General features: G+C 44.4%; 1 protein-coding gene across 4 annotated transcripts in view; it reads left to right on the top strand.

The window, feature by feature from the left end:
* Positions 1 to 12,388, top strand: part of LYN (LYN proto-oncogene, Src family tyrosine kinase) — a 109,914-nt gene that overhangs the window by 31,988 nt on the left and 65,538 nt on the right. The window contains exon 1 of one of the 4 annotated variants that reach the window (XM_006041503.4): positions 4,070 to 4,456. The exons of 2 other annotated variants lie outside the window; for them this stretch is intronic. The gene's annotated coding sequence lies outside the window, so the exon portion shown is untranslated. Of the gene's footprint in view, positions 1 to 4,069; positions 4,457 to 12,388 lie in introns of those variants that run through there. One more of the 4 variants, XM_025265391.3, reaches the window with a different exon arrangement.

Raw genomic sequence — 12,388 nt, 5'->3', positions numbered from 1 at the left:
GAGTTCAGATGGTTCAGGGAAGAATGTGAAAGTCACTCAGTCATGTCCCACTCTTGGCGATCCATGGACTATACAGTCCATGGAATTCTCAGGCCAGAATACTGGAGTTGGTAGCCTTTCCCTTCTCTAGGGGATCTTCCAAACTCAGGAATCGAACCCAGGTCTCCCACATTGCAGGCGGATCCTTTACCAGCTGAGCCACCAGGGAAGCGCAGGGAAGAATGGATACATGTGTATATATGACTAAGTCCCTTCACTGTTCACCTGAAACTATCACAACACTATTAATCAGCTATTTGTTGTTCAGTCGCTAAGTTGTGTCCAACTCCTTGCGACTCCATGGACTACAGCACACCAGGCTTCCCTGTCCTTCACTACCTCCCAGAGTTTGCTCAAACTCATGTCCATTGAATCAGTAGTGCCATCCAACCATCTCGTCCTCTGTAGTCCCCTTCTCCTCCTGCCTTCAATCTTTCCTAGCATTTGGGTCTTCTCCAATGAGTCAGCTCTTCACATCAGATGGCCAAAGTATTGGAGCTTCAGCTTCAGCATCAGTCCCGCCAATGAATATTCAGGGATATACTCCAATATAAAATAAAAAGTTAAAAAATAATAAAAAATAAAAATAGTACTTTCCAGGTTAAATTTTGTGCTTCTCCTGGACTTTGTCAGATTACTAGGGGTGATTTTGAAAGGTTTGTGCCTTATTTCCAGACCTGATGCCACTCTGGGAGGGTGTGTGTGCAGGGTACAGATCTCAGAGCAGTGGAGATGGTTCCACTGGAACACGGGTTCTAGGTGGGTGTCCTGCCTTTGATGCTGATCCCCGAGCACCAGATGTGAAGGAAGGTGTAAACCCCTCATCATGTCCTGCATGTCACGATGCCCCACCCCTGAGGGACAAGCACACGCTGACCTAGAGATGTGGGGATGGTAACACTGTGTGTGTGTGTATGTGTGTGCGCATGCTGTGCTTAGTCAGTCACTCAGTTGTGTCTGACGCTTTGTGACCCCATGGACTGTGGCCCCCCAGGATCCTCTGTCCATGGGGATTCTCCAGGCAAGAATACTAGAGTGGGTTGCTATGCCCTCCTCCAGGGGATCTTTCCAACCCAGGGATCCAGCTTAGGTTTCCTGCATTGCAGACGGATTCTTCACTGTCTGAGCCCCCAAGGGAAGCCTGTGTGTGTGTGTGTGTGTGTGTGTGTACAGACAGAAAAATAAAAGACCAGGTTTCTGTTCATTTGGAATGATGACGGGCTTCCCAGATGACTCAGTGGTAAAGAACCTGCCTGTCAATGCAGGAAAACAGGTGTGATCCCTGGGTGGGAAAGATCCCCTGGAGGAGGAAATGACATCCCACTCCAGTATTCTTGATGGGATAATTCCATAGAGAGAGGAGCCTGGTAGGCTACAGTCCGTGGGGTTGCAAAGGGGCAGCCATGACTGAAGTGACTGACCATGCTGAGATCAGCAAGAGTCATTCTTTTGCAATTGCTCTTCAAACATTTTTACACACTGGATATGCTAATGATGTTGTGTCAAACTTGTTGAGAAAGTGGAGGAGGGGGAGCTGGTGACATGAACTGAAGAAAGAAGGGAAGAAAAGTGTGCTCCTTGAGGGGAGGCCCATGTCTGGAAGGTGTCTGCAGCTCCTGTGTCTCTTACGGTAGATTCAACAAGTCACAGTGACCCCAGGTGCATAGAATTTGAGCTGGAAAAGATGGACATTTTGTTTGACCCACGAGTACTGTGAATGAGGAGACAGTGGCTGTCTAAACCAGGTAAAGGAATAGTGCATCCGGGATCCTCAATGGTAGTCGCTGTACTCAGTTTCCCCCAGATTCCGATTGGAATTTGTCAGCTATGGCTCCACAAATAAGATGAGTCTAAACTAGATAACCTGTGGCATTAGTAGTTCTTTGGGTTCCCATGGAAACCTACTCTGGCCACAGCATAAGCAGAAAGGAGGAAATATTGGAAGGAAGCTGAGGTCTTACACAAAACTGCCCTGAGGCGAAGGAAGGGCTGAGTAAGCAAGTCTGTGGTGCTAGGGACAAGGGCATCTCGAGACCTCCCACTTCGGATGCTGGGAAGCCCAGCCCTCTGACTCAGTGGTTCTGTTCCCTTCCATGGGGTCCTCGCCATGGACATGTTCTCACCCAGACCTCGCTCACCAACCGTCCCATCCCTCACCTCCTGTTACCCTGCTCTTTCTGCATCACACTCACCACCACCTAAAAGTCTTAGAGTTGGAGACTCCCCTGGCGGTCCAGTAGTTAAGATTCCGCCATCCAATGCAAGGGGTTCGGGTTCCATCCCAGGTGGGATAAGTAAGATCCCGCATGCCTTGGGGCCAGAAAACCAAAACATGAAACAGAAGCAATATTGTAACAAATTCAATAAAGACTTCAAAAATGGTATGCATCTAGAAAATCTTTTTAAAAAAGGAATGATTAAAAAGTTTTAGAGTTACTTGTTCACCTGTGGAGATTGAAAAACACTGACGCCCAGGCCTGACCCTCAGAGAGCCTGGTCTGGCGTAGAACCGGAGCGTGTGTTTTCCCTAAAAGCCCCATGATCTTCAATGCTTAGCTCAGGTTAAGAATCAAGGCCTAGGTGGCCCTTACACATACACTACTGTGTGTAAAATAAATAACAAGAACCTGCTGTACAGCACAGGGAACCCCACTGAGTGCTCTGTGCTGACAGAGTGAGGATATGTGCATACGTATGGCTGAGTCACTTTGCTGTACAACAGAAACTAACATTGTAAAGCAACTAAACTCCAAAAATAATAAAAGAATTGTGGCCTAATAAACACATTGGTAGAGCAAACACAGGATGTACTGCTGTTACCAGCATGGCTGAAAATATGTTTAAAAGAATTGAGTGACACGGTTGATGAGGGAGAGGGGTAGATAGGGAGTTTGGGATGGACATGTACAGACGAGTATATTTAAAATGGATAACCAACAAGGACCTACCATACAGCACAAGGAACTCTGCTCAGTGTTATGTGGCAGCGTGGATGGGAGGGGAGTTTGGGGGAGAGTGGATACATTATATGTATGGCTGAGTCCCTTCGCTGTCCACTTGAGTCTATGACAGTATTGTTAATCAGCTATACTCCAATACGAAATAAAAAGTTTCTTTTAAACAAAAGAATTGAGTGACTCATGTAGAAAGGATTCTTTGGGAAGAATCAGGCAGTTGTGAGTAAGCACACATAAGTGATGTTGACAAGAGCCCTCCCAAAGCAGGTGCCCTAGGGGTAGGGGGCGGTGGCCCCAGTTTCCCAGTAAGTCCACGGAGGATGGGGGAAGTAAATGACTTGCCCAAGGTCGACCAGTAGCTCAACAGTCATACATTCTGCCTGCGTCTACACTTCTCTGATCCTGAGTGACACCCTCTTCTCCGTGGTTCCCTCTTGGGGCCACATGGGGGCTGTGGGTGAAGCCCCCTACTCCCTTGCCTAGAGGTTAAAACCAGGGGAGCTGATGGCACGAGGAAGGATTGTTGAAGGTTTGGCTGTGTTGCTAAGGGAGGGCACATTTTTAGCAAAAACCATAGGCGAGAAGGAGAACCTCAATTACAGCAAGAAAAGCAGAAGTCGCTGGGCGTTCACGGCTAATGAACGGAAATGTGAGGGATCTAAGTGTGAGAGTCTGAACCTAAAAGCAGTTTGGTTAAAAGCAGGGAAAGAAACAGAGGCAGGGAGAAAAGAAAGCATAGGTTTTGTCTCTTTAGGGAATTGAGATGTAATTCAGTGGTTGCACTTTTAGCGTTTTGGTGAGAGGGGCAAACAGAAATATGAATGATCTGTAAATGTTGTACTTTTCATCCAAATAGTGGCATGAAAGAGTCTTCCCCTGGGAGAATAGAAAGCCCCTCTGTGTCAGGATGGTTTGGAAATGGATTGCTTTTTACCAGGAGGGATGGACCACGGGACTGCGGGTTCTTACAGAAAAAAAATCTGTAATCCTTTTGGGTTTAACCATTAGGCAAATTGAGCTTCCTGGTTTCAGAAAGAGAAAACAGACCCAAAAGAGAAAAACCCAGGCCCGTGGGAACAAGAAACTTCCTCCTCCTGGGGCTGCTTGAAAGGCCTGCTGTGCCCGTCTGAGTCTCCAGCTCAGCATGAGGCTGGCTGGAGGGCTTCCCGGAGGTGGAGGGGTGATGGGCAGAGAAAGGCCGCGTTGAAAAGGAACTCTGGACATAGTAGCTGAGGCTGCAGGCTTGGGCCTTGGGGTCTGAAGCACCAAAGCTGCCTTTTCATTCGATGTAAACCTGGGGAGTGAAGGACCGGGGGACTGAATTGTGTCCCCGCTGTTTGCCCCTTAGTCCTCTGGGTCCTTCAGCCAACCCGGAGGCCAAAAATAGAATTCTTCAGGTTTCTACTCTTTTGGTGACAAATCAGAGGAGAGACCCAAAGCCAGTTGAAAAAGAAAGACCTGTAAGTACAGAGCTCGTTTGTCTGCCAGATGGGTGAGTGGGGGCTGTAAGACAGTGAGAGGCTTGAGCAGTTCAGTGAGGGGAGCCCCGTGTGAGTGGGGAGGGCTCTGTAATCTGGCCCGCTTCCATCTCAGGGAAGGGAACTAAAGTCTGGGATGGGGCTGAGTGTGGGGTGCCTTAGAGGCCTGTCTGTGGTGCTGTGCAAACTGTAACACTTTAGTTGGTGAAACCCACACTTGTAAAGACTCCCTAGTGATTTTTATTTAGCAGTTTTGTTTGTGCCAAAGGTCCCATGAGCCTTTCTTCTCTATAATCTGGCTCTCCCTGTTTGGGGGGATGGGGAGAGAAAATGGGAAGTAATGCATTGTTCACTGTTTTGAAGTGGAGGGATTAACATATGCTCTTGTGTTTAATCCTCACAATAACCCTTGAAGGAGTAGTGTTATCTGCTTGGTACAGATGAGGAGGATGAAGTTCAATTAAGTAACTGGCTGGCGTTTGTTTGGCTCTCAGGAAATACAGGAGTCAGGTTGGACCCAAATTTCCTCATCCTCAATCTCTTGGCACCTTCATTTGGGAGAAATGACTGAGTTGAGATTTCAGCCCAGATTGTTTGAATGGTCACAGACTGAGTGAATAGGTGGCTGCCATGGTCTAGATTTGTCTGAAACGAAAATGATTTGGGGAACTAACATTTGTTGATCATCTATTATAAACTAGATAGATTGTGGCTAATAAAAAGAATGGGATCTACCTACAGAATTGCTTCTGACTGCAAACTACTGTATCAGTTCAGTTCAGTTGCTCAGTTGTGTCCAGCTCTTTTCGACCCTATGGACTGCAGCACACCAGGCCTCCCTGTCTATCACAAACTCCTGGAGTTGACTCAAACTCATGTCTATTGAGTTGGTGATGCCATCCAACCATCTCATCCTCCGTCATCCCCTTCTCCTCCCACCTTCAATCTTTCCCAGCATAGTCCATGGGATTTCTAAGTTCAACTTCAATTCAACGGAGGTGTTTTGCTGTGTCATGGTGACGAGGTCAGGGGACTGTGTGTGTCTCAATGGTGGAAGCAGGGTGGTGTACAAGGAGGCTGATCAGATAGTATGTCAAGGAGTTTACAGTCTCCACGGAGGAGAGAGACGCATACACATTAACAGCAGCTGATGCAGGAGTTACACACCCACATAAAACAGGACCGTTGGTGGTGTCCTGGGGCTTGTGGCTACATCCCAAATCGATGATGGATAGAAGTGGTCAGGGAGAGAAGGATGTAGGCAAGACTCGGTCTGAATTAGGCTTTGGAGAATCAGTGGGATTGGCCTACATGGGGAGGCAGAATGGTGCTACCGTGTCAATAAATGCAAGCTTCTGTCCTTGTCACACTGAGCGGCAAGACAGACTGGAGCCAGGCTGTGAGGAGCTGTGTGGGGCAAGCTGAACACTGGCAGTTTTCTCCTGTTGACAGTACTAGAGATGTTGGTAGCAGAATTTGAGATGATGGTATAGTAGTAATAATGGTGTCTTAACACTTCCTGAGTGTTTATTCTGTTGTGTCCTCCGTGCCATGATGAATATGTATGAGCATTTCCAAGTGCCAAGCTCTATTCTCCAGACTGGCAGTCCAACAGGGTACAGACCTGACAAAAATCCCTACTCTCACGGGGCTTGCCGTTCATCGAGGAGGGACAAGGCAAATGCTAAAATAGATCCTGTAAGCTAAATTCGTGTGATCATGCCATGGAGAAATGTGAATACAGAGTGGTGGGCAGGGAGTGGGTGAATGAGAGCACATCTCAGTTTTGAAGTTTGCCTCTGAATAAAGATAGAATTCATTCATTTAATCAGGTGAAGAATAGAAGGTGGGTCTGATGGATCCTGAATGTAAATGAAAAGATGAGATGATTAATTCACAGATTTGAGCCCAGAGTCGGGAAAAGCCTGATGCCACAGAGACTGGCCAGGAGGCAACCACACTACCCAGAATAGTCACATCTAAAGTGGACCTTTTAGTCATTAATATCATGTAAGGGTTAGTAGGGGCATCCCCAGTGACTCAGTGGATAAAGAATCCGCCTGCAATAAGACTCAGAGGAGAGGCGGGTTCAATCTCTGGCTCGGGAAGATTCCCTGGAGAAGGAAATGGCAACCCACTCCAGTATTCTTGCCTGGAGAATCCCATGGACAGAGGCATCTGGCAGCCGCCGAGTGGGGTCGCAAAGAGTGGGCCACACTGAGCAACTGAGCATGCGCACAGGGTTTAGTAGCGAAAGAAGACTAACATAGGGGAAAACCGTCAGAATGACGCTATTGGCCTTGTCCGTGCCTTTCCCTAAGCCTCCAGCGAGGTTACACAGAAAGTGACGAGGGCCCAGTGGAGAATAAAATGGGACTGCAAGATGACAGAGGTTTTGATCCTGGGTGACGAGGATGGTGGAGGAAAATGAGAAATTTGCCCTACGAATAATGGAAATTCAACAGAATAGCCATCATGCTGTTTAACTGATTTAGAATTTTCTGGAAGTGACCAGGGGGCACCCGGCCCAGCATCAATACTCCCTGAGAATCAGTGGTTTCTGCTTAGAGCACAGTGGGCAGCCTGGAAGGTGACGGGGTGGGTTTCCAGCGCCAACGCACCAGCCCCCCTCCCCCCACGTGCACCTGCCGGGGCCCCACCCTCCACGGTCTTTCAGCCTGGCTGCTTCAGCTGACAGCACCCACCTGCTGCATCTTCCCCCTCCTGCTGCTGCTCTCTGTGTAAACTTACAGATTCACAGGTCCCCAACCCCCTTGGTTCACAGCCCCCTGAGGGTCTCAGTAAGTTTTTCACAGCAATCCTAGAGCAGAAGCACCAGAGTCCTATTCCCTAGGGAGTCAGATGCAAACCACTTCATATGCATTCGTTATCACAACTCAGTACCATTTAAAAAAATAATAATGGTGCTAGCGGTAAAATGGCACCCCACTCCAGTACTCTTGCCTGGAAAATCCCATGGACGGAGGAGCCTGGTAGGCTGCAGTCCCTGGGGTCGCTAAGAGTCGGACACGACTGAGAGACTTCACTTTCACTTTTCACTTCATGCATTGGAGAAGGAAACGGCAACACACTCCAGTGTTCTTGCCTGGAGAATCCCATGGACGGAATAGGATCATACTTCTGTGAAAGTAAAGCAGTGTCCCTTTTCATAGACATTTTGGCAGTGGAGAGGGAGAAAAATAAAAAATGACCATAGAAGTGTGAAAATCTTTTTATTTTAATTTTGATTTAAACAAAAATTTTTCTAAAGTTTATTGTATTAATAATAACCAAGTGTTTTCCACTTGTAATTTTAAAACCCATCACATATAATAATGCTGTACTGATTCGCTCCCCATCCCGTTCTGATTTCATTTGATTTGAATAGTCCTTTCCGGACTTGTTCCTATGTATGTCATCATAATGTGGATTCAGTTTTAATCTTGCCTTGTTAGAATGTTACATTATAAACATTGTTTTATTCAGTCACAGAGTTCTTTTAGCCATTCTTAAAAATGGATGCTTGTCACTTTCAAGGAGGTGATGTTGTTGTTGTTCAGTTGCTCAGTTGTGTCCCACTCTTTGCAACCCCATGGACTGCAGCACACCAGCCTTCCATGTCCTTCACCATCTCCCAGAGTTTGCTTAGACTCATGTCCATTGAGTCAGTGATGCCATCCAACCATCTCATCCTCGGTCATCCCCTTCTCCTCCCGCCTTCAATCTTTCCCAGTGTCAGAGTCTTCTCAAATGAGTCTGTTCTTTGAATCAGGTGGCCAAAGTATTGGAGTTTCAGCTTTAGCATCAGCCCTTCCAATGACTCTTCAGGACTGATTTCCTTTAGGATGGACTGGTTGGATCTCCTTGGTCCAAGGGACTCTCAAGGGTCTTCTCCAGCACTTCAGTTTAAAAGCATTAATTCTTTGGCACTTAGGCTTCTTTATGGTCCAACTCACATCATTCAAGGAGATACTTGCACATAATTTAAAAACCAAAACATCTGAAACACTTTGAAACATCAGACGCTCACTCCTCCTTCCTAGCATCCACCATCCAGTTTTACTCACCAGATCCAACCACTTTCTTATCCTCAATTCCAATAGCTTTACACCATGGTGGAGTCTCTTGAATGCTACCATATAGTTTAGGTATCTGCTACCAACCTAGACAGCATATTAAAAAGCAGAGACATTACTTTGTCAACAAATGTCTGTGTAGTCAAGGCTATGGTTTTTCCAGTGGTCATGTATGGATGTGAGAGTTGCACTATAAAGAAAGCTGAGTGCCGAAGAATTGATCCTTTTGAACTGTGGTGTTGGAGAAGACTCTTGAGAGCCCTTGGACTGCAAGAAGATCCAACCAGTCCATCCTAAAGGAGATCAGTCCTGGATGTTCATTGGAAGGACTGTTGTTGAAGCTGAAACTCCAATACTTTGGCCAGCTGATGCAAAGAGCTGACTCATTGGAAGAGACCCTGATGCTGGGAAAGATTGAGGGCAGGAGGAGAAGGGGACGACAGAGGGTAAGATGGTTGGATGGCATCACCGACTCAATGGACATGGGTTTGGGTGGACTACGGGAGTTGGTGATGGACAGGGAGGCCTGGTGTGCTGCAGTTCATGGGGTCGCAAAGAGTAGGACACGATTGAGCAACTGAACTGAACTGAACTGTCCTGTTTTTACTTAATCAACTTACTGAACTATTGGTTGACAGCAGTGGTTCTTCAGGATTGCTAATTTCTGATAAAATCCTGTTCATTATGCAAATATGTGTGTGTACTCAGGGCTGCCTCATCTGATGGTCTCTCTCTTTTTGTTTTTATGTCTAATTTAGTTGTATCTTTCATTGATTATAGATGGCTACAGGCGTTTCATTAGGAATATGACTTTAATAAACATTAGTAAACTTCTACCTCTTATCAGTTATTTTTCCAAGCTAACATTGTAGAATTTTGAGGATTCAGTTAAGAGGATTTAACAAAATTCTATTGTATTTTACATAATGATGATTAAGGCAGAGCAGCCTGCCCTTGATCATTGCGATCTTTGCAAAGACTATTGGGTGCTAGGAAGGAACACGCTAGTAGCTGTGGACAGCTTTTCTCAGCAGAAATATTTTAAGGTAATATAGTCGTTTCAAAATTGAGGATACATTTTTCTGAAATATCAACTCAGAAGTATGTGGCTCCATGCCCATTCTGTCACAAATTTTAATCTACTTAATTTTTAAAAAATTAATGCTTTATTTTTCGGAGTAGCTTCAGGTTTCCAGAAACACTGAGTGGAAAGTACAGAGGGTTTTCCATGTAGTGCTCACCACCTTCTCGGTTTCCCCTAATTATTAACATCTTGCATTGTGTGGTGTATTTATTACAATGGATGTGCCAGTATTAATATTAATACATTGTGATGCATGCAGATCCACTGTTTTCATTGGGCTCACTCTTGGGGCTGTACCTTTTGTGGGTCTGACAAATGTATAATGATGTGTGTCTACTATTATGGTGTCATACAGAATAGCTCAGCACCCACAAAATCCCCTGTGTTCCACCCATTCATTCCTTCCTCTCTCTGAACCACTGGTGACCACTGACCTTTTAACTGTTTCCTCTTCCACAGTTTTGCCTCTTCCAGAATGTCATTGGAATTATACATTATGTAGTTTTTTCATACTGGCTTTTTTTCATTTAGCAATATGCATCTAAGTATCCTCCATGCCTTTTTATGACTTGATAGCTCATTTCCTTTTGTTGATAAATAATATTTTGTTGTCTGGTTGGACCACAGTGTGTTCCTTCAGTTACCCACTGAAGGATATATTAGCAGTGCCCAAGTTTTGGCAGTTACAAATAAAGCTGTTATAAACATCCATCTGCATGTTTTTGGTGTGAACTTAAGTTTTCAGTTCATTTGGGTAAATAGCAAAGTAGTAGAATTACTGAATCAGGTACTAAGAGTATATTTAGTTTTGTAAGAAATCGCCCAGCTGTTTTCTGAAGCGGCTACACCATTTTTTATTCTCCGGTATTGAATGAAAGTTCCTCTCCTTCTGCCTTTTGTCCAGACTTGGGTGGTGTCAGTGTTTGGGATGTTTGTCGCTCTCGTAGGTGCGTGGTGGTATCTCACTGTTTTAATCCACATCTCCCCATTGACATATGATGTGGACCATCTTTCACAGGCTTAGTGGCCATCTTTCTCCCTTCTTTGGTGAGGTGTCTGTTCAAATCCCATACTCATTTTTCGATTGGGTTGTTTGTTTTTGTATTATTGATTTTTAAGAATTCTTGTGTATTTTTTTAGACACCAGTCCTTACTTTGTGTTTTGAAAAGATCTCCCAGCTTGTGCTTGTCTTTTAATTTTCTTTTGCAGAGCAGAAGTTTTTAATTTTAATAAAGTCCAACTTTATCAGTTTTTTTCTTCTATGGCTCATGCTTTTGGTTTTTTATTTAAAAAGTCATTACCAAACTCAAGGTCACCTGGATTTTCTCCTATGTCATCTTCCAGGGGGTTTATAGTTTTACATTTTACACTTAGTTCTGTTATGCATTTTGAGTTAATTTTTGTATAAGATATGGATCTAGAATAATTTTTCCTTTTGCATTTGGGTGTCCAGTTTTTCCAGCACTACTTATTGAAAAGACTGTCATTTCTCCATGGAATTGCCTTTGCTCCTTTGTAAAAGACAAATTGACTATTTCTGGGCTGTCTATTCTGTTTGCTATGCTTTTATTTTTTTAATTTTTTATGCTATTCAAAATGGTATTTCCACTATAATCTATACAGTTTCATGCATACAGTACTACAGTTTTTAGACTGTTTGTTGTAGTGTTTACTGTACTTTTACAGTATAGGTGTTTGGGTTTTTTGCTGTTGTTATCTTCAGTGGAAATGGAATCTATTAGTAGCTACTCTTGGCTTGACTTCTTTGAGCCTTAGTTTCTTCATAAGAGGGAGTGGGTAGAATAGATCGTTCTTGACAGAGGACGAGATGGTTGGATGGCATCACCGACCTGATGGACATGAGTTTGAGCAAACTCTGGGAGATGGTGAAGGACAGAGAAGGCTGGCCTGCTGCAGTCCATGGGGTTCCAAAGAGTCGGACGTGACTGCACAACAACTGTTCTAGTTTTATCTCATGAGACTAGTTTGTATTGTATTTAAGTATGAAGCCAGGGTGGTGATTTTCTCGTAGAAAGTTTCTGGGTCTAGTCCAACAAACACCAGGTCTGTGTGTGTGTTTGTGAGTCTGTATCTGTGTGTGTAAGCAGAGTGGCAGACATCTATTGGACAGAATTTTTGGCTATAAATGTCCTTTACATTTTATAAAGGAATAGTAGACCTGCCTTTCTCTGATAGTGACAAAGCATATTTTTCTGTCCCAGTCTGTAACAGAACATATCAATACATAAGCTCATTACCAGTAATTTAAACACCAGATTTCCTGCCATGGGGGGACATTTGGAAATGTCTGGAGACATTTTTGTTGTTCTATCTGGCCATGTGGAGCGGGCAGGGGTGTTACTGGTATCTCGTAGGTAGAAGCCAAAGATGCTGCTAATGACCTTACAATGCACTGGACAGCCCCTACAACATATAATTTTTCAGTTCAGAATGTCAATAGTACTGAGGCTGAGAAACCCTGTTGCAGAGATGCAGACTTATTTATATCTGTGGGCATGTTTTCTTCTTGCTTTAGCCTCCAGAAAACCTAAACTTCTGGAGATTTTTGGTCTGCTCTAACAATTGTGCAGACCACTTAAGATATGACCTTTAGCTTTGAGCTATCTTGCGCTTAGTTTCACTTTTTCTCAATTTCATAATAATTTCTATTTTGTTACATCTATTTATGTAATCCTGACTTAAACTTTTTTTTTTTTTATTGGAGTACAGCCAATTAACAAACAATATTGTGG

The sequence above is a fragment of the Bubalus bubalis genome, chromosome 15 (assembly GCF_019923935.1).
Source record: "Bubalus bubalis isolate 160015118507 breed Murrah chromosome 15, NDDB_SH_1, whole genome shotgun sequence".
Taxonomy (NCBI): domain Eukaryota; kingdom Metazoa; phylum Chordata; class Mammalia; order Artiodactyla; family Bovidae; genus Bubalus; species Bubalus bubalis.
This window is presented reverse-complemented; position numbering and strand designations above follow the sequence as displayed.